Source organism: Mustela erminea, chromosome 12 (assembly GCF_009829155.1).
Source record: "Mustela erminea isolate mMusErm1 chromosome 12, mMusErm1.Pri, whole genome shotgun sequence".
In the NCBI taxonomy this organism is placed as follows: domain Eukaryota; kingdom Metazoa; phylum Chordata; class Mammalia; order Carnivora; family Mustelidae; genus Mustela; species Mustela erminea.
The window spans coordinates 42,088,928-42,109,382 of record NC_045625.1 but is presented as its reverse complement, the minus strand read 5'-3'; the positions used below and the strand labels follow the sequence as shown (position 1 = coordinate 42,109,382).

Sequence of the window (20,455 nt, the reverse complement as noted above, 5' to 3'; positions counted from 1 at the left end):
CATCGGACTCTCTGCTCATTAGGGAGCCTGCTTCCTCCTCTCTCTCTGCCTGCCTCTCTGCCTACTTGTGATCTCTGTCAAATAAATAAATAAATAAATAGATAAATAAATAAATAAATAAATAAATAAAAGAGAGCCCATGTGCAGTGCCTACCACATAAAGATTAGTGGTCATTAGCAATTTTTTTTTTCAAGGTATAATGGTTTGGTTTGTTGAGAAGGCATGCTAAAGGAAGACCGGATTTCCTAAGTACAGATTAGGTGAATATTGGAAAAAGAGGTCCTCAAACAGATGACACAGTGATAAGGAGAAACGGAAAAGCTTTAAGCAACCTTTATCTAAAAACAAAAAAACAAGCAGTAAAGGAAAGAGATGATCGTTGTCCTATGCTGTTTAAAAAGAACGTTTATAAAGGAGAGAAATAGCTACATTGATAGACATTAAGGTAATGATAAATTGTTTATTCTGGGAATTCTATGATTAATTTAGTTCTCTAACTGGCAACTGAGCAAGGGAGCAAAACAATAAATGGAAAGAACAGAAATCTCTTTAAACCTTCACACTAGCTAATGGTAGGATTTTTCTTTTTCTTTTTCTTTTTTTTTTTTTTTTCCACGAAAGCTATTTCCCAGTAGGGAGAGGTGGGTGATGAGGGAGGTGGGTAAGAAAAGGAAAAGATGTAATGAATAAAGGAGTCTGAAACTACACCTGAGGTGATAGCTGTAAATTCAGAAATACTGGTCTGTGCTAAAATCAGGTCCTGAAGAGTTGTGAAAGTTGTTTAAAACATCTGAGAACTAAGAAATCAATTTCAGTGTAAGTCTTAAAATTCACCAGGGTTACCTAAGTTCTTTGAAGGACCCCAGGTGAACTTGAGATTGAACCCCAAGGTCCTTAACCTGGCAGGAAAATTGGATATGAACTTTCTACAGAATAAAATTTGTCCTTCTACATGATCTCCAATACCTTCCAAAGCATTGTATTTGTACCTTTTTCTCCCAACTCAGTTTTGGTAAGGTAGAAATGGAAACTTTGAATATTGAGGGCCAACTTGAACACCAGATTTGGAGAGGACCCATGGTGTTTTCTGTTACAAGCTATTTTTTATTTAAAAAAATTTTTTTTTAAAGATTTTATTTATTTGACAGAAAGAGAGAGAGAGAGAGATCACAAGTAGGCAGATAGGCAGGCAGAGAGAAAGGGGAAGCAGGCTTCCTGCTGAGCAGAAAGCCCAACTTGGGGCTCGATCCCAGGACCCTGAGACCATGACATGAACCGAAGGCAGAGGCTTAACCCATTGAGCCACCCAGGTGTCCCCAAGGTAACTATTTTTTTTTAAAAGATTTTATTTATTTATTTGACAGAGATTTATTATAGAGGCAGGCAGAGAGAGAGGAGGAAGCAGGCTCCCCACTGAGCAGAGAGCACAATGCAGGGCTTGATCCCAGGACCCCAGGATCATGACCCAAGCCGAAAGCAGAGGCTTTAACCCACTGAGCCACCCAGGCGCCCCAAGGTAACTATTTTTTAAACAAAAATCACAGTCATAATGATTAATCACTCAGTGTCTCATGCAGGTAGGTGAACAGTTACCCACCATTGTAGATACCTCTCAAGTAATTACACGCAGATTGCCAGTTCTGTCAATAGCTGAAGATAGCATTCTGATTGCCAGTTGCTTGGATAGAGACTGTTAAAATCTCACATTATCTATATAGGCTTCCAACCAAATGATAATTGCAAGTATCTATCTGTATGAAAATTAGCTATTAATATGATTTAATGCAGTGAAATTAATATAAAATGGTCATTCAACTAGTAAATTGAAGAGGCAGGATCTAGATCTAGTTCGATAGCATCTTAATTTTTTTTCCCTATTGTCCCTTTATAATTGATTCAAGAGGTAAAGAGATCAGGAAACTTCTTATTTAACTGGAGCTTTCATACGTAAGTTAGTATGCACTGGGACTGGCAGATTTTAAAGCTGGTTCCTTCTATGGAGCAAAATCTGGGGCTTTTGGGGGACTCACATGATCAAAGGACATCTCAGATGTAGTTCCCTTGATTTGGAGGAGTGAATCTCTCTTGTGGGCTAGTGGAGTGGTCTTGCCACCTTCCCTAGGAACCGTCACCTTCGGTTAGTTTTTGCAGGGGTCCCGTTACCTTCCCAGCTGGCATTCTTGAAGGGACCCAAGACAAGCCCTGTACTGGCGCACTCATGCATGTTGCCCTCATTTTGCATGGGGAAAACTCGCTTGCCCAGAAGAGCCCCGTCAGTGCAGAATAATCCTACACTGCCACAAAAGAGGCTGTCTAGCCTACCATTTATTCTCTGGATTTCCCAGGAAGAAGTTGGAAGTCAAATCATGCCCTTTACTACAGTGAAAGACTAGTAAGGGTTCCACACAGCCTGTTTGAAGTACTTTTGTCTCCATTGCAGGAGAAGCATCTTTCTTGCTCCTTGAGTCATTTGCGAAAGGTCATATAGCCCTAGTCAATAATGGAGCTCCTATTTCTATGCAGAATTTTTTAGTTTCATGGGCAGACATCTTCTCCCTTATCCCGTGCTGCTTCCATCCTTTCTCATATAGTACCACTAAATAAAACTCATCTCCGACAACAACTATTTAAGCAACAAAAAAGTAATGCTTCCTTTTAAAATTTCCCCATCTTCCCCCCTGGGCTATGCTTTCGTGTCTCTTTTCATGGTTCTGAATCTGCTTTCTACTGGACTGTATCTATTTCAAAACATGAGTTCATTTGGTATTCAAGTGACTAGTAAACAATTAGCAGAGCTTGTCCTAAGTCATTAATTAATAGTTTCTGTTTAATCTTTTCTCAAATTGGAGAGCCCTCTATTCTTGTGATTATTTTCATCTCTTTGAAATGCAAATTATTTGCTCTTCTCCCACAGTTCTGAGTCTTTGGCCTACATAGAAATACTTGGACATACAGAATAGGCACATTCTACTTAAACCTTTTAAAGAGAAAAGCGCTTTTTGTCCGCCTTTGAGATCTCTCTTTGAAATTAATATTATTAAAAGGTAGTTGGCTTGAGGTGCTGAGAGCCTCACAAATGTGATAGGTGATCTTCAGATCTGCAAGGCAGTCTAAGGGGCTGGCTAAGAAGACAGGTGTACAAAATAAAAATAAGTTTAAGTCTTAACTCTACCTTTAAAATGGGAATTACAGGAACTATCCTACAGAGTCCTTGTGAGAACAGAATGCCATGGTGCATATAAAGTCAGAGTTTTATTAGTGGCTATTATTAGTTTTATTATTTGGAGAAATGGCAGATCATATCTTTAGACATACAAAATTTCTCGGTTGACGGGAGCACTAACCACCTTTCCTGATGGACACAGCCACCTCCATGGCAGCCTATCTGCGGGCACTGGAGCAGCCTATTAAGATGAATATTAAGGGCTGGTCAGTATCTTGGAGCCCAAATGAGAAAACTCAGGTACCCATGATCTTGGGCAGACCTTCCTGCTAATACGTCACTTAAAAATCTGTCTGAAGGTAGAGTTAGAAAAAGCTATGAAATATGTGCCTCCCTTGGAAGTTAAAAGAAGAGAAGGTTGCCTGCCTTTCTGCCGTGATTGCTCAGTCCTCACGATCCACTCAAGCCGATCTCAGTGAAATGCCTGAGCACGGAGGACCACTAATTCTCTCTCATAAGATTAATAAATTTTCCTTGGGAAAATAAAATCGAATGGAGGAGCATTCTGTTAGGTAGTTCAGATTCTTGAATCCTATCTGTTGTTCTATGAAAACCTGGACTCTTTTGAAGTGTGGGTATTCACGAATGAAGGGGAGTCTGACTGGAGATTACCTGGTTTTAATTAGTTGGTGCTGAAGGCACCCAGACATTTTCTTTCTTATTTAAAGCTGTTCAGACAAGATAGCTGTCTTAAATCCCATCTGGAACATTCTGGAAATGAGCAAATATAAATTTCTGCTGGCTTTTGTAACAGATAAATCCTGCACTCTCAGGGGCTTAAACCAGTAGTTTATTAGTTCTGCTCCACTAAAACACTGAGGGACTTGTGCCTGTATATATTATGTCTCCCCACTCTTCTAGATCGTGGAAGTCCTTTCTATTCCATACAGAGAAAGGAAGAGGACTCCGGGTAAGAGAGCCTGACCTGACACTAGCACTCATAATTTCTGCTCACATTGCATTAGCCAGAACTCAGTCATGTGGGTACATGTAACCACATGGGGGGCTGAACAAATACAAACTGATATTAAGTATCAATCTAGTATATAAGGATATATTGAAGTTTCTAGCATCTATCTAAAATATCATTGATGCAATTTTGCATTCGGCTGCTTTTTTTTTTTAAACTTATCAAAGAAACAAACATAATCATGTCTTGCCACATTAAGGTTCAGCTGGGCATTTATTGATGTACCCATCTGTGTCAGAATTGCATCTAAAATTCCCATTTACTTATTCTTAATTCATACTAAATCTTTATTAGGTTCCTAAGTGACAGGAATTGTATCATTTTTCTAACTACTTTCTAGATTAGAAAATGAAGACAAAATGCAGTATTTAAAAACAAAACAAAACAAAGCTATACTGTAAACAGATGAAGCAAGAACATGTAATTTTTATATCCCAAGATATTCATAACAGATTTTAGCTTCCAAGTAGGTATTTGTAGGCTTTCCCTTATTTTAGTAACTAATGACTGCTAAGTAATTGCTTACAATCCCTCCACTAAAGAGTGAGAAACTATCAAAGAAAAAAAAGTGTACTTAATTCAGTTGAACAAACACATATTAGGTAGCTTCTATGCACAAGGCAGAGCTGGGGAAACAGGGAGGAGTAAATGCAATTCTTGTTTTCAGACAGCTGGCAGTGTAGTAGGGAAGTTCTGTCCAGTAAACAAATTGATATTATCATCCTTCTCCCAAACTGGAATCAAATTATAACTTTAAACATCACAGATATGTTTTATTACTTAAAAATAAATTGAAACTGAGGGTTGCCGGGGAGAGGGGAGTAGGAATAGGCTGGTTGGGTTATGGACACTGGGAAAGGTATGTGCTATGGTGAGTGCTGTGAAGTGTGTAAACCTGGCGATTCACAGACCTGTACCCCTGGGGCTAATAATACAACATATGTGAATAAAATTTTTTTAAAAATAAATTGAAATATCACATAAAACCACATCATGAAGAAATAATTTGCTTATCTGTGATTCGTCTTCTTAAATTGAGTATTAATTCAGGCATTAAAACTATTGTTACAGTAAGGAGATATTTAACTTGAAAGATTTTTACATAGAAAATGTAAGCTGAAAAAAGTGAGATATGAATTTGTATCTGTACCATGAATATAAGGAGGGGAAAAATACCTGTATGCATTGAAAGAATGTAAAGAAATACACCAAAATGTTAAGTACCAGAATATCTACTCTTTGTAGCACAACCTATCAATTCTGTTTTCTTGTTCAACAAATGTTTTCAATGTGCATTATATTACACTAATTTTGAAAAAACAAGAACATAAAAGCATGATGCAAACCCCTTTGAAATTCAGTCACAGTAAACCTCTGCACTGGTAGATAACCCGTCTGCAGACATGACCTGCCATGGCCTTCATCAGTTATTTAAATGATCACCTTCTTAAAAGAGGGCGGAATACAAGTCTCCTTTTTCGTTCCTGTTTCTGTTTTTGTCATGAATATTGTAATGCTTTGTTGTGACCTTGGGCTTTCCCACCATGTATTCTGTGTGTGCTTGTCGTCTGCGCTAGTGGAATCTGTGCTCTTGGAGTTGCACCTGTGTGCCTTCTTGGAATAGCAGTTTCTGACCACGGTATCCCCAGACTGAATAAGTTAGAAAGGACGGACTCAAAGTCATGGATGCTGGAAAGGGAACTACATCCGAGCCTCAGCTAGATCTGCACAGTAGCTCTTTCCCTGTATAAACGTGCTTTTGATTGCCTGGGAGTCTCCTGAAGGAAGAAGCGTGGAGGACACTGCTCTTTTGCTCAGCGCGGTAGCGTGGGCCGTGGAGGCAGTCAGCCTCTGCTCAGAGGGGAGAGCAGCAGCACCATGTTTGCCAGTGTCACTCCTGTGACCACTGTCATCACTTTTGTGGGGTCTGTGTGTCCCTTGTCCTACCATTTACGTATAATTTTAAATGGAGAATCAGAATGGAAATAAATGGAAAGGAATTAAAAGTATCTATAATGGAAACAAAATATTGTTCTAGCTAAAATTTCTTTCCTTCCAAAGCTCGGCACTAGAGACTTGCTCTCCATGTGGGCAGGGAATGTGGAGTCAGAGCTGTTCAGACCGAGTCCCCTCACTGTAGTCCGAGCACAGACAGTGAAGTTAAATGGGGATAACTTGATGCCTATTAATTCAGGGCTAACAACCGTTTTGTGCCACCTAAAACCAGAGATCCACATTGGAATGCATCCCACACTTTGGGAAATATACGAAAGCCTTAAATGGAACGAGCTTCCCACTTCTAATATTTCATTTGTCAGGATTCTGAAAAGAGCAGTAGGAGAGTCAAATATCTAACAGTTGCTGGACTAGACACTCACACTCCGCCCTCTGTCTGCACTCTTAGCTTCCCACACTCCTGTCATTCTCCCAGCCTCTCCTTCCGGTGCACTTCTGGGCCCTCTTTCCATCTTACTGCCTGGCCTCCGTTGCTACAGATAGAGTCTTAGTGAATATTCTTATTTCTAGTGAGGGAACAGCATCTTAATTGATTTCTTGGTTTACTTCTCTCAGTTGAAAATATATACAAAGGGATGAGGAACTTACATATACAGGAATATGTGTGTGCGTTTGAATTGATGCCCGTGTGCCTCTTGGGAAATTATATACACGCACTTGCTCTGTGTGTGTGTGTGTGTATGTACACACACTATCCATGTTATAAACTGTATAGAGTATAGTGTATGTGTGTATATACATATATATACCGTGTGTAGTCACACATATTAGGACAGCTTGTATGTATTTGCCAGTGTATTTGTATTTTGGTAAACATTCTAGAATCATAGGGAATCACATTATCTTAAGTATTATATTTACCCTCGTGCAATATGCATGCTAATTATCCTCATCTGGATAAATTGTCTTGAAGGAAAACTAATAAATGGCTTAGCGAACTGAAATTTTCATGACAGAAAGTTAGTCAAAAACAAAGTATGAAAGAGCTCAGCATATAGAAGAGCTTGCATAAGGTAATGGAGTCTAGCAATTGTTATTTTTGCTTTATGAAAAACAGTGTCATTTGAAGTTTTAGCTCAGCCACTTCAAGGGTATAATTTATATGTGAAATCTTGAGTAATTATATGAAATCTTAAGAAAATTGATTTAAACTGGGCCTATTATTACCTAATAATGTATGGCCAGATTTTTTAAAAAGGCAGCATTAACTAATTTCTGGTACAAATTATTTACAGGCCTTGTGATTGTACAATTCTATATTTCAAAATAATGATAATAAAAGTTTATGACATGCTTACTTTAATATGCGTTGTATTATTCAGTCCTCAAAACACCCTCCCCTGCATAGCACCTGTTATTGTTACCATTTTATATAGATGGGGAAACTGAGTCTCTAAGTGAATTTACTTGTACAAGGTTATACAACGAAGAAGCCGTAGAAGTAGATTTAAACTAAGGTCTTTCCTTAGATCTAAAGCCTGAGTTACTCTGTTAAAAACAACTCCAAGTGAAGGCGGTATTATCTCTGTGTCCTTACAAGAATATCCAATTGAGACTGAGGGAAGTCTGAGAAACTAGATCAAGGCCAATCACGTTGCAAGTGGTAAGGCTAGGATTCAAGCCCACGTCTGTCACTGACTCCCTAGCCTAGCTGAACTTCCTCTACCCATCTCTGCACATAGAATCTACCATAGCAGAGGAACAAAGAACTGCTGTCTCTCAACATATCTAGTACATTAAATAAGTAACATTCATTATGTAATGTATTGGTTTTAGCTTTACTAACCTCTCATAATGCTGGATTAATATTGCATGTTCTCAGCATGGCGAAACTCAAAGTGGGAAGTAAATCTGTGTCTGCTCTGGTGATCTAGGTTTCTTCAGGGAGAATGACCACAGAATATACCACCCAAACTGGGACACTTCTGTGAAGGGGTGGGGCACCATTCAGAATAATGCTGGATAACATGTGAGAAACAGACTGTACCAGACAAAGGAGGATATATGGCCACTGTCCTGGGAGTGTGTCCATTTCCCTCCTTATGGTCTTAGGCTGCTATAGTCCATGGGTTCCAGGGTTCCTCTGTAACACTTTTTCTACTGGATGCTGACCTCAAAACTAACTGAGTACTTTCAGTGTAAATCTGAAAAAAAAAAAAAAAAACTTCTTTGATCGTAATTGATTAATATAGTTTTAGGAAAAAATTGTCTAAGATCAAGCAAGAGATCTGGAGTTAGAATCCAGCAAATTCTCCTGTCTTTTGAGAGCTATGATATCTTTACAGTCAGAAGACTGTAAAAGTAAGGAGTTTGTATTTTAACCCCAAAAGAATATCACTGATTTTTGTGTTTTGTTTTGCTGTGAGAAAAGTGATGCTTATGAATTGTTAACTCTTGAGGAAATACATTGCCTCTGACTCTCAATTGTTGTTCTGAAGTCCAACATGCAAACTTTTGTATAGTGGGCTGGGCTATTTTCATATCAACCATGTTATAATTAGGGGCTGAGTTCATGCTCAAAGATTTGGAATTCACAACCAATTATCAAGAAATCATAGACATAATGGTCTGCCACTGAAACAGAGACACATCATGGCAACAGCACTGAACAGCTCTAAGGCTTGATTTTGCAACTGCTGATTCACTCTGTTAATCCTGGCATTTAAGCTCAGGGAGCCTGTTTCCTACAGTCAAGGATAATACATGTTTTTCAACAGTTTGTTGAGATTTTTAAATGAGTTGAAGCATGCAACATATTTGGCATGGAGGGAACCGTTAGCCAGTCTTGGCTCTCCCTTTCTTTTTACTTTGAATAGCAAAGTCACCCCCTAAGTTTTATAATGACACTGTATAATTGCATTTTTCACATCAACCACATAAAATGTCACTTTTTCTCTTGCCTTCCTCCATTTTCCTTTTCTTCATTCTCTTCCTTCTCTCCTACCGCCTCCTCCTCCTTCCTCTCTTATTTAAAGATTTAAGGTAGCTAACATGTTATAAAATGTTCATACTGTACATGAAAAATTTGACAGAAATTTGACCTTCTAAAAATTAATTATCCAATTTAATTAATTAGCCATTTAATTAAGCATGAGTCATGTTTTTAATGCCTTTGTGCAAATGGGCAACAACAATTTTTTCCTCTGGAGAATGAAATTTTCTGTAGCAAATACACACATGAATAGTGACTTTAGATAAAATGCTCTTCAAAATTAGTTTGATTCCTTAAAAGTAAATAAATATTAGGACGTGTAAATAAATATTAGGATGTGTAAATAGTTAAGTCCCTTACTATCCTTAGATGGAAACTTCTGGGTTAGTGTTCATGTTTGCTTTTTGCTTTTTGTTTTTTTTTTGACTCTTGCCCTCTGGCCTTCAGTAATAGGTTTTGGAATAGAACCAAAATCACAAAGGATTTGTAAAAAGGGAATGAAGGTATGTAGGTAAAAGAAAGAGGGAGTAGTCAAAGAATCAAATTCCTTTGTCTCAGTTTAGGAGATGATGAAGGCATTTAAGGATTTATAGTATGAATTTGATTTTTCAGTACTTTTTAGCATCAGCAGCTGGGTTCCAGTAATTGAACACTGATTACTGTGTAAAGAAGTGAAAAATAGATGTTAATTAGATAAAATTGCCTGAAGAGAACAGCTACATTTGAGAAACCTGGGACATGAGACTTTCTGCAAGTCTGTTTAACAAGGGAACAATCCCTTTCCTCATCTCAAATCTCCCTCTCTCTCTCCATTCAAAAATCCTCCTGAACATCTTCCAACAACTCCTGTCATGAACAAGTCATTGCTCCAGAGTCCATGGCTTGGGGTAACACTCACCCAGACCTTGTGATTCCAACTGGATTCACCCTTACCCCCCAACATCCTTTCACCAGTGAGGCCAATTTAAAGGCTCCAGTGTCTTTTTTCATGCAAATGGAAACTGTGATATTCCCAGGGAGTGAGTTGGCTTTGTACTTTTTGGTCCTGAGAGGTGGAAGGTCCCAAGCTGCCAACATGGGGATTCAGAAGTGATGCTGCCCAGAACTGTAGTCCTCAATGATGGGCCCTGCCCCCCACATAGGTTCCTCTCCATTCCAACTGGGAGAGCTTTTATTTCTCTGCACATTTCAGATAGGGGTTTCACAAGTCTGTAGAGAAAGCTTTTCAGGGTTGGGGGGGGGGATGTCAGTATAGTTTTGTAGAATGATAGTAATGTGCGAAAACATAGAGCAGAATCAACTTCCTATTGTATCACCAAAGGTCTCTCAGTTCTATTGGGACAACATGAAAGCCCTTGAAAAACACTGAACACCATCTACACCATGCTAGTCACCATAACTGTGTTCATTCCCACAGGGTATTGCATGCCTCTATTGAGGGATTTTCCTGGCACCAAAAGTTGAATTGTTGACCATCAATAGTTGGGGTTAGCAAACTGGGAGTAGGTTACCAACATAAGGGGTTAATATCCAAAATATATAAAGAACTTACACAACTCAGTACCCCCAAAACAAATAATCCAATTAATAAATGGGCAGAAGACATAAATAGGCATTTCTCCAAAGACAACATATTGTTGGCCAACAAATGCATGGAAAGATGCTCAACTTCCCTCATCATCAGGGAAATGCAAATCAAAACTACAATGAGATATCACTTCATACCTGCCAGAATGGTTAAAATCAAAACCATAAGAAACAAGTGTTGGTAAGGGTGTGGAGAGAAAGGTAACCCTCTTGCACTATTGGTGGGAATGCAAATTGGTGCAACCACTAAGGAAGATGGTATAGAGTTTCCTCAAAATTAAAAACAGACCTACCATATGATCCAGGAATTGTACTACTGAAGGAATACAGAAACACTAATTCAAAAGGGTGTATGCATCTCTACATTTATGGCAGCATTATTTACAATAGCCTAATTATGGAAACAGTCCAAGTGGGTCCATTGACTGATGAATGGACAAAGTAAAGGTGAATTTTATACACACACACACACACACACAATGGAATATTATTCAGCCATAAACTGGAGTGTAATCTTGCCATTTGTAACAACATGGATGGATTAAAAGTGTGTCACGCTAAGTGCAATAAACCAGAATAAGAAAAATACCATATGATTTCACTCATAGGTGGAATTTAGCAAAGGAACAAAGGTAAAATACAAAAAAGAGACAAATCAGAAAACAGACTCTTAAATATAGAGACCAAACAGATGGTTAGTTACCAGTGGAAAGGTGGGTGAGGTATGGGTGAACTAGGCAAAGGGGATTAAGAGAACACTTAACCTGATGAACACGATGTAATGTATGGAATTGTTGAATCACTACACTGTACACATGACATTTAGTATCACGCTCTATGTTAACTAAACTGGAATTTTTAAAAAAATTGCAGGGAGTAGGTCATTCAGATAGTATTAAAAGCATTTAATTTACTCAGAAATTGAAACTGCAAGCATCACTAATGTGAGTGAAGAGAAAGTTCCTTGCTTATCATTTTAGGGAAAGAAAGGGCCCATAGGTTGAGATTATTTTATACATTTGCCCTATTTTGTGCAGGGAATTCCAAGCCTATTCAACGCTAGAAAATTCCAAAATGAGACTTGATTTTAGTAAATGCAATGAGAGTCAAAGACAGGAAACTCAGAATCACTACATCAACTTATCAAACCTACCCCAGACACACTCCACATTCTTCATTCTGTTGCCTGAGGACTCACTACAAATCTTGACTTCTGATTGGCATTCGAGGGCTCTAAGAATGAGGACCTTAGGGCACCTTTTCCTAATCATGTGTTTAGCTTTAGGGACATTAACTACAGAAATAATTATTTAGATACTTAATAGCAAAGGGATGAGAGAGAAATTCTGTGTGTCTAATCCACATTTTTGGTTAGTGGCAAGAATTCAGTGATTAAAGTTAAGAAGTCAATACTGTGATTAACTTTCTATTTAATGTGCCAGTCTTAGTAATGTGCTATTTAAAATATCTTTCTTCTTAAAAGTCTCTATTAAGGAAAAATGTGTGTATTTGGTTTGGGGTAGAAGACCTACTGGAATGGTGGTATGGTGGTTGGTGTTTAACAACCTGTTCTCCAAAAGAAAAAAATCTGTTTTTTACTTTTTGCTGATTTTTATGTAAGTACTCCCACCAGGGCCAATTTCCAGTTGACAATGTGTTATCAGCACATTTATATAATATGTGAAAAATTAACAACTGACTCCTGCAATTCTCATGTTGGATCCATCACACAAAATAAATGCCTTGAACCAAATAGCTACACACACACATAAACACACACACACACACACACGCACATTAACTAGGGCAATTTTTTATATGTTCTATGCAATTTTCTGACTCAATTTTATGTGGTCATAAAAAATTGTTATTGGGGACAGGGGTGCCTGGCCGGCTCAGTCAGAAGAGCATGTGACTCTCAATCTTGGTGTCATGGTTCAAGCTCCACACTGGGTGTAGGGATTACTTAAATAATATGTTTTTAAAAATTGCTCTTGGGTACAACAACTGGTAGGCCTCATTTTACAAAACAGTTTCTATACAGCTGCAAGAGATTTGAAAATTTCTCAAATTGATTACCAGAGAAACTAACAAAAGGACCTTTCTGTGCATTTCTTAAAATGAAAATTTCTTCTGTCAAAAAAAGTACATATTTGTCTTTTGTGTTATACATTTCCCATCTGGGAACTATGCAGGAAGCGAGAGAGGCTCTCAGTCAAATTTGGTGCTAGGATTTGAAAGTCAGTGTCTTGAGGACTGGAAGACAGCACAGACTGGTGGTTAAATCCATGGCTTCTGGAGTTAGGCCACTCCTGCCAATGAATAAATGATCCACCTGAATGGATCAAGTTGGGGAAGTTATTAAACCTGCCTACCTCAGTTTTCCCTCTGAAACCTGGTATAATAGCATCTCCCTCGTATAACTATCTGTAGGCTTAAACCAGTTTGGAACAGACCCTGCAACCTAGTAAAGACCACATATTGCTGTTTTGGTGGCCACCTAGGTTTTATTTTGAGAAGATGCTTAAGGAACGAATGTCGAGCTTCATCAGTATTGCTTTGGATCACTGGTGCTCCAAGTAGAGGAGTCAGCCGTTTGGGTACAAGCCCCACAGGTAATTCCCGTACTCACTCGAGTGTGAGGACCACTGTTCGAGATTACCACCAGAAATTTCTGGGCTCTGGAAGAGTCAATGTTCTTTTCAGAGGAGTTGACTGCTCATCTGAAGATTACCTGTACCAGAATCACCGGTGGAGTTTGCTTAAAATAATCCAAATTATGAGAAAATACTTAACTATGTCTTTGTCTGTATGTGAATAAAATAGACCTTGAAGAATATTAAGATGATACTGGTTCCGGGGAAGCGGGGTAGCCGAGAGGCAGAAGTAGGAGAAAAGAAATTTGTACTCTTCTCCTCTTTTGCATTTCAAATGACACACAATTTAAAAATTAAATACTGACGTTAATAGGCCTATAATCATATTATAAATCCATAGATGTGTGGGTTTTACCCAGAGCATACTAAATTAGAACCCAGAATAGAACCTGCCAGATCAGAATCCTTGTGGGAGATTTCCAGAATCCCCATGTAGTTGCCTTGGTTATCATGGTAACATATGGGCAGAAACCTACCCATTGCTAATTTCCATAAACTGGGTAAAAACTCCCACCATGGTCAAATTCCAGCCGTGCTAGAGGTTTGATATTTCATGGACTACTCTCTCCACTAGACCAATGGATGAAAGGACATGTCTCCATGTTTGGATATAAGAAGACATTATCATGGCTTATATCACTTGGGAAGCCTTGATGTGCGATCAGGCTAGGAGCTAGGAGCCATGGGTTCTAATGTAGCCCTACCGCTAACAGGCGAACTGGGTAGGACCCTGGCCTTTTCCATCCCTAAGCTTCCTGATCTATCAAATGAAGGCATAAAAAAACTGTTCTATGGACATCACTGGGTCAAATGAGATTAGATCTGACACTATTTCTAAAGCACAAAGTTAATGTAAAAGGTAATTAAATCTGGCATTGACTGATTGCACATTATTGACATTTTAATAACATTTAGAATCTAAGTTGGTGCAGAAGTTCCTTACAGAAAAAAATGGGACACGAGTTTCTAAATAATTTAAAAATTGTACAAAACTTATGTCTACAAATCTATTTCCCCTGATCAGAAAACGCAGAGAAGATTAATTGCTTGTCTTTAATCCCATTCAGGTTGCAGAAAGTATGTGGATTTTATAGTAGCTCTATTACTATGAAAGAGTTTATTATTCCACAGAACTAGACATATTTGACTTAAATTGATCTACAATGCCCTTGCCAAAAGAAAAGCATTCACTTTATCTGAATTATTATTAATTAGCTTCCCACAGGCTGTAAATCGCCACGTGTAAACCTGCCCAAACATGAGATGGAAGGAGATGAAATGATGAGCTTGAGCCGCGGCAGGAAGTACAGGCTCCGTGCTTTTCCTTCCTGGCACACAGCCTGCCTCCCTGTCCTTTGCTGCCGCAGATGAAGCTGGCATCTGTCCAGTACTATAGGGAGGCTGCTTGGCCTCCTCGCAAAGGACACACTCCCAACGCCTCCGACTCAAGCAGAACTGAACTCATTCTGACCAGACATTAAATTCTTCTCTAAGTTTTTTGTTTGTTTGTTTGTTTTTTAGATTTTGTTTATTTATTTATTTGACAGATAGAGACCACAAGTAGGCAGATAGGCAGGCAGAGAGAGAGAGAGGAGGAAGCAGGCTCACCGCTTAGCAGAGAGCCCGATGTGGGGCTCGATCCCAGGACTCTGGGATCATGACCTGAGCCGAAGGCAGAGGCTTTAACCCACTGAGCCACCCAGGTGCCCCTTGTTTGTTTGTTTTTTGTTTTGTTTTTAAGTGGGTGTGGAACCCAGTTTGGGGCTTGAGCTCAAGACCATGAGATCAAAACCTGAGCAGAGATCAAGAGTCAGACGACCAACAGCTGAGCTACCCAGGCACCCTAGCTGTCTCAAAGCAGAGCCTCTTCTTTTTCAACAGAATGGTTGCCTCGTGATTTAAATTAAACAACTCCTTTCTATGTAAGTAGGTCCGGTATTTACTTTTCCACAGAATAGATTGAGATCAAATGGCCTGAACAAAGAAAACCCCTTGATACTAAACTGAGAGCTATAATCTATTTGCCAGACAGTGTGCGGGTTTCTTCGCCCATGCCGTAGGATTTACTCATCGCCTCTCTGTGGAGGAACCGCCGTTATCCCTTTTGACACATGAGACAACTGATTCTCGGAGCCCTTCCGGAATGTGCCTGATGACACACACAGACTAACAATGGGTCCGGCTCTATCATCTCTACTTTTATCTACTGTGCTATATATGGCGCCTTCTTTCCAAAAGGAGACCAGTCAAAACTTTTACCTTCATTTTTTTAAAAGGATGAAGTTGTAGGAAGGAGATTCACTAGGTTGTAGGAAGGTACAAATTTAAATTTTGTACCCTTTATAGAGTTCCCAAGTGAATACACGCTAGGCCAGCAGTCAGCCTAGCTGGGAAAGAATTATTTGTGTGACAGTAATATACTATGAGTTCCGTCACTCCCGTGGTATTTTACAGAACCTTCTGTAGACTTTTTTGATCTAAGTTTGGTTCCAAGCACATATATCTCTGAGAAATCCCGTGAGAAGATCCCACTAATGCAGCAACAAAGATGCCTGTTCCAAGCGACTTTTTATGTAAATCAGGAAAAAAAATGAATTGGAAGCAAATGCCTGAAAATTCTTAAGATGCGCTCTTTCAATTATTATGTAATGTTCATGGAACTACTGGGTAGGCAGCAGGATAAAATTTGGACTTTGTCTACATTTTCACGAAATGGAAGACCTGAAGGGAGAAAAGATGCTCGCGCTCACACCACAGAGATAAGGCAGGAAGAGGCACTTCACTCCCACTCCTACTCAGAAGAGTGGGAGAATTAAACCTTCACGCCCTTTGGATGACGAATTCAGTACTCCAGGAGGTCGAGAACTCTACTGGGCACCCAGAAGTTTTTTTGGTGGCGGTTTACCCTTCTCAGTAGAAAATTATTTCTTGCTTTGGCACTTCCCCGGGCTACCATGCCTCCCCAGCTACTAGGATAAATAAAAATAAACTATTCAGGAGCATCCATGACAAATGATAAAATTCTAGGGAGAGCTCTTGACTGCATATCCTCAGAAGACAAGTATTCTTGGAAATAAAGGAATGGGAGTATAAGAAACAGCCGCATTATCACTATACGCTTTTTAAATATTTACTACTGTGTTAGTGAAATATTTAAAGTGATGATCTGAACTGCTCGCCCCCCTCCACCCCCCCACCGTCACAGGGGAGCCTGAATATGTCACCATCTGATCCAACTGCCTGACAATCTCACGTTGCCACGGTGCCTTCCAGAAAACAATTCATGTCGAAGAGCGAATGCGATGGTTTTTATTTTTAATAGGAAAGAAATAGATCTCAAATTAAGTAAGTGCTGAGCCTAGGCATTAAGAGAGGCAGCAAGCTGTTTGCCCCAGATTCACGCTCTGCAAACAAGCCCCAGTAGGCTTCTCTGAAAACATCATTTTTGTGTCAGTTGAGTGTGTGCCTGACTGCTTTTAGCTCCCTCTTCTTGGCTCGGGTCACTGGAAAGAACACCTAATAAAAGAACCCCTGTGCCCCGGCCACACAGGGTACATTGTTTGTCCCTTGCACCCTTTGCCCCTGGGATGAGATTTAAAAGCTCTTCATCTCCAGATTTAGCTTGAGCGGGGATTTTGTCCTGAATTCTAGAACTTTTGGGGCTTTGTTAGACTCTAAAATGAGTCCTCTTTAGCCGAACTATAATTCAATGCAATAGATACCTTGGAGGGACATTGAGCATGTGGCGGAAAGTAGACTAAGCAGGTCCTAACAGCTAGATTTTATCTCTTAATCAAGTGTCTCCTAGACTGATTCATAATTTTCCTTACAATAACATCTCACAGCAAGGGCTGAGACACTGTCAGGGAGCTCTATCTAACCGCCACACACACATTTTACTAAATCTAACAAGGCAATGTTGAAAAGCAGAAAACAAAGAAGAATATTCGATTCTTTTGGACATACGATTGGTTTGACTGAGAGCGCTATATATGCTACCACACCCCCACACTGCGCTAAGGACTTTGCGCATCTGCTAACAATGCTAAGAGAAAAATGGCGGTACCCCGACTTGATAGAAGAGCCCAAGGCTGAAAGAAGGGAAGTCACGTGCTCAAGGTCACGCAGCTAGTAGGTGGTAGGACCGGAACTTGAAGGTTGGTCAATCCTGTTCTAAACTTCATGCACTTAATTGCTGAACCAGACATAGGAAATACACTTCACATTGTGAATAATGCGAACCCGTGGGAATGGCCACGTTAAGTGGAGGGTTGAGATGGCTTCTGGGGCTAAGTATAGGGACTCACCGAGGAGGAAAATCAACCCATCAGCAGTGCAAAGTTAGCGGCAACTCATGTCCTTGGATTTGCCCCCCCTTAGTTCATTTTACTGTCCCTCAGTCACTAATCCCTGTGTCCTCTGACAGTCTCTCGTGAGTCTCACATTGTGGAAAGGAAATGCAGTAGGCGGGAAGACCTGTGGTTGGTATCCTCCTGCCCTGCATCTTACTTGGTGATCTTGGAGGCAGTCATTCTATTTCTTATAGAGAATTTGAAAAAAATAAAATTGGATAGTCTTGGCTATTCAAGGCTTTATGTGTAAATACATATTTTAAGATGATCATACCAACTGAGCAATTTTTAAATTCTTTCATGAATTTTGTCTTATGTTGTTTTAGTCTTCTGTTAGTAATCTACCTAAATGAAAAAAGAGGCTAGAGGTACAATAAAATATGTCGTCTTTACATAAAGCAGAATCTTGCATTTACTTCCCCTCTAGCTCACCTCGGCAACGCCACAAAAATTTGGGAGAGCATTCTACTATGATCCTTTGATATTCATGACAGCAATGAAATGAAGTATTTCCTGGTTATAATAAGTGAAAAAATTTCTATTATCACATATTAAAGGAGAAAGGCTTGCAAAGGAAAAAAACAAAAAAAAAACCCAAAAAACTAAAATCAACTCTTTCTCAGATTTAAGAAACCAAACCCTTAGTATACAGGAGAACTGATAAAAACCAGTGTTGTTTTATGTCCATAAGAGTGTGGTTCCTCAAAGGAGAAATCCCATCTCAGGTGGGTAGTCGTCTCCATCACTCACTGATTAAGGATGGTGGATTCCAATTCCATCCTGTGTTGCCCTATGAGAGGGACAGAGCCTGGTGTCCATCCTGCCTATTTCCACCCTCTGCAATTTAGAGTGTTTCAGCCTCGACTGTACTGGGGTGGAGGGTGGGTGACAGTTTTTGTCTTGATACTGAAAGGCAAACTTGCAAAGGAAGGATTCCTGTGTGGTCACAAGGAGCAAAGTAATAAGTGGTCATAAAGCCGCTTAAAAGCACAGAAGAGAAAGGCCTGTCTTTCGCTCTAAAGTCCTCAGACCAGCGGATGCCAAGTGCCTTTTGGTGCCATCACTCATTCATTTCCCTGGAACTGAACGAGCAAGAAAATTTTATTAGTAACCCATTTTGCAGGTTAAATCTGAGGCCCTCCACGGGAACGCCCTTTCCAGAAAGACCTCGTAGGGCACAGCCATCGGAGGCACAGTGGCCCAGATGCCAGCCATCCGTTATTACATGTTATTTTGTTTGCTTCTAAGTTCAAGAGACAGAATGTATTGCCATTGCCTTTAAAGAAAATATCTTCAGTGTTTTGACCACCATTGACAAAATGATTAGCATGCCCTTAGCGATCTTTATGAAACAACAGATGTGTGCCTTGGCATTTTTCCAGCCCTCCCTGTGTCCTCAAGCCTAATATTTGTTTTTCATTAGTTGGTGTGTTTCTCATTTCTCATCCTGTGTGAGGGGGCCGCTTCTTGGCCTTGCTGTGCAGTTGCTCTGCTTTCAGATAGAAGAGGTTGGCCTGCTTGGGCTGGGTGAAGATATTCCCTCAGCCCTGGCACGTGTCCTCTGTGAAGAGGCTTTGGCAGCTGGGGGGGATAAGAAGGCAAAAGGAGAAGGGTCCTTAAGTGGTATTTTCTTGATGAGGACTCCGTGTTCATGTTTAGCTTCTAATGTGACATAATGAATTATGAACTAAAAGTAATTGGAAGATTTGTGCCCTCAGTACAGAGCAGAAGTTTAATGTATAAAAGCAAACCACGGGTCAATTAGGCGAGTTGATCAATATTTATATTGCTCTTTAAGGAAAGGAAATAACCCTGATAGATTTTCCTTGAAATTGCTGATGAGTATGTATTTGTAGTCAACACATGGAGCTTTTCATTGATCTCAGTCAAATTAAAATTTTATTAATATCAGACGCCCATCTGTATTTTTCCAGAAGTTCCCTCGAAAAGCCAGTTCATACTACTGCCTTCTGTTTCTCTCCCTCTGCCCCCATCCCCGGCTCTCTGAACCAACAGTTAAGTATCTGATATACGCTAACCGCTTTCCCATCCCTATTTCACTCAATCCTCCTAAAAACATCATAAGACAATACTATCATCATCTCCACTTATAGATAAGAAAACTGAGGCAGGGCAAGGCTAAGTAACTTGCCCTTTATCCCACAGGAAATAAAAAGCAAAACATGGACTCAGGCAGATCTGGTTTTCTCTGGTCCTGAGGGTCATGTCATTTCTGCCACCCCATACTATCTCCCAGAGGCAGAAGGAGGTCATTTTGTAGCATGGCCTTCCTTGAGTGGAGAAGACGGGGAAGGATAACGGATGAGGCTGAGAAGAAAGGCACCCAGACCAAGAAGCCTCAGAACCATCTTAACCCCCGCCCCGGGGAGGGCTCTGGGGTGCGGCTCCTGCCTCACGCAGAGAGCAACTTCATGTCCATCTAGATTAACAAAGAGCCAACATGTCAGACGGGGCCCCTTCCAACTCAACTGATAGAATTTAGCACACACGACCCTAAAACCTTTCAAGATTCAGTTTGGTCCCTTGGTTTTTAGAGGCTATAAGGCAAATACAACAGCATTTCGCACAGGATTTTTACTCCCTGACTGTTTGGATTGAGTCTCCTTACTTTGTTCAAAAGCCGGCTTTAGACATCCAAGCATCATGCGCCACGTTAGACAGTGTGAGGTTTAATCAATAACATTGACCAGGAAGGA

The 20,455-nt window shown here is 39.9% G+C and overlaps 1 protein-coding gene across 9 annotated transcripts in view; it reads right to left on the bottom strand.

Annotated features, from left to right (window-relative positions):
- Positions 1-20,455, bottom strand: part of LINGO2 (leucine rich repeat and Ig domain containing 2) — a 1,169,724-nt gene that overhangs the window by 10,700 nt on the left and 1,138,569 nt on the right. The gene's annotated exons all lie outside the window — the stretch shown is intronic.